The 2,710-nt window shown below is 40.4% G+C and overlaps 1 non-coding gene across 1 annotated transcript; it reads right to left on the bottom strand.

Annotated features, from left to right (window-relative positions):
* Window positions 1–2,164: 2,164 nt before the first annotated feature.
* TRNAL-CAA lies at window positions 2,165–2,248 on the bottom strand. Its single transcript has one exon. It is a non-coding gene; the product is annotated as a tRNA-Leu (tRNA).
* Window positions 2,249–2,710: the final 462 nt, after the last annotated feature.

Here is a 2,710-nt window from a genome sequence, read left to right as displayed (position 1 = left end):
CAGGAAGAAAAATGAAGGAAATGAAGAAGCGAATGGTGGTGCTCAAAGACGTATTTTCGCGTACCTCCGCGGGTGGCAACTCCTCTTCTTATATAGAGCTTCGACGAGTTGACTACACACTTCCCGGGCGGACGCGACTACCCAAGCTTTCCTCAATAGCTAATATCGGAAAAGGGTCCCTGACACCTTACCATAACGGGGCGGACGCATTTCTGCCCAAGGCGGCGCAATCTTCTTTCGTACGATTTCCTGTCCATTCGCGCCGTCAACCGGCGGCATTGACTCCCAAAAGGATGTTAAGACATATTTCCCTTCTTAAATGTCAACCGCTAATCTGATGACCCTTCCATTGGTCTATCCGGGCGGCCAACTCTTTGGCCTTCTACGGGTATATCTATTTCGATCGGCTTGAGTATCTCTTTCCTCGGCCCATCTTAGATTCAACCCGACTTCTTTGAACTCTTTAGGCTGATCGATTTGTGGGCTCGGCCCCACTGCCACAAACTCTTCCTGCCGCTCGGCCTATAGGGACTTCGGCTCGACTAGTCTCTTAGCTGACCGCCTTTCGACTTTGACGACCGGCCGAACGTTGAACCTCCTCGGTGGTGGGCCCTCCTAGGTCATCACCGGATCAGATAGCATTCTTTTGTTCTTTTCAATAAGATAGAGACTACCATTCTTTTTTAATAGGATAAGATAATAATAGAGAGTTACTAACATTCATTTATGTTAATGAATGTTAGTGGAGTCATAAGATGGAGTTACTTGTAGGATCGAAAAGAATTTAGATATCTCCATAATGACATGATATTGTCCACTTTGGGCCTAGACCCTTATGGCTTTGCTCCTGGGCCTTATTCCAATAGAGATATCTTTTCTCTTATAAACCCATGATCTTTCCTATGTGTGTTTAAATGTGGAACTATGTTTGCAACCTTGCAACCCAACAATCCCCCCTCAAACAAAGGACCATAGGCTTCCCACATCCGATCCTCGACCCACCAGATCTTCCTGCCTCTCGATCCACCCGACCTACTAGGACTTCCTTGCCTAGCCGCAACTATGACTTCTTGCCTGGTGTCTGGTCCTCTTGATCCGAACATAGGAGCCCTCACTTTCTTTGTTCAAAGTCAATATTGTACTCACATGGTTCAATCAAACCATAATTCTTGTGTACAGTTGGCGGTTTACCTTCTGGCAATCCGAACTCTGATACCAATTGTTATGATCTAAAAGAATTTAGATATCTCCACAATGGTATGATATTGTCCACTTTGGGCCTAGGCCCTCATGGTTTTGCTCCTCAGCTCTCCCCAAAAGGTCTCATTCCAATAGAGATATCTTTTCTTTTATAAACCCATGATCTTTCCCATGTATTTTCAATGTGGGACTATATTTGCAACCTTGCAACCCAACATTACTAACCTTTATATTAATGTCCTATAGTGGGCATAAGTTACTTACATGTATTAATGCTCTATAGTGGGCATAGGTTACTTACATGTATTAATGCCTCATAGTGAACATAGATTACTTATAAAATTAGTTGCCAATCTCGAACTAGGATTTTTGAACCCCCTTGTCCTCCATATCTGGAATCCCTCGTCGTCGAACACGCTAAATCGAGGAGAAAATTTACAAAAGAGGATCATTTGGACTTGCTCGATAATCAAACGACGATGATGAAGACGCAAAATCCAATCTACACGCTTCTCAAATCATGATTTTGGAGAAAGAATGGGGAACGAGAACGTATCGAGAAGGTCGATCGGAGGCAGAAATCGACGATTGGAGTCAACTTCGCTTGCTTTATTTTTTAAATTTTAAAAGTATTTTCTTAATTCTATATGATAAAATAAATAAATAATAATCCACAAATATGATGTCGTAGCTAGAGTTTGAAGTATAGATACCTAACTGACAGCTTAAATATCTTATCACGGAACCATAAGCTCATAACTATGTTTTTTTAATACTATATGAGAAAAGTGAGGGAACCAAAAACAACAATACAAAATTAAGAAAATACAAGATAAAAAAATTTGACTGATGTTGTGTCAAAATAACGTTCGATGTTTTGCAATTACCCCATATAAAAATTAATATTAAGTTTAAAATGACATTTTCGAAAAGTTGGATTTTAAGAAAGGAAAACACATAAAGATGTCAGAAGTGGGATTTGAACCCACGCTCTCTCACGAGAACCAGAACTTGAGTCTGGCGCCTTAGACCACTCGGCCATCCTGACCTATATTTAAAAGTGTATTTTTAATAAAGTTAATTTTTAGTTCAAATTGTCTATCCCAAAGCACCACTTCTGACCACTCGGTCATCCTGCCTTCTGAGGACTCTACAAGGTTTCATGTAAAGGCTTTTAAAGGCAATCCAGCCAAACACTTGATCCAAATTCGTGTGAATTACACGCCACTCATGTAATCAAGCCTCTACATTCAAATGGTTGCCTATTTGTCAAGTTCCATGGCTTGGGCTGCTTTAGCCTTGGCCAAGTTGGATAATTTGGTTTTCACCTTCCCAACTCGAAACCTTCCTTTGTTCCTCCTTTTCATGGCAGAACCATCTACCTATATAAGTTGAATTAAAGCAAACAAAAGATAAGTAAAATTCAAGGAAAGAAGAAATTTCTTATAAGAACAATTCAAGTTTAAAACAGCCAAATAAATACAAGTTCCTGAGTTTAGAACAGAAAAAG

The sequence above is a fragment of the Zingiber officinale genome, chromosome 3B (genome assembly GCF_018446385.1).
Source record: "Zingiber officinale cultivar Zhangliang chromosome 3B, Zo_v1.1, whole genome shotgun sequence".
NCBI classification, from domain to species: Eukaryota; Viridiplantae; Streptophyta; class Magnoliopsida; order Zingiberales; family Zingiberaceae; genus Zingiber; species Zingiber officinale.
The sequence above is the reverse complement of the archived record's forward strand: the minus strand, read 5'-3'. Positions and strand labels throughout refer to the sequence as shown.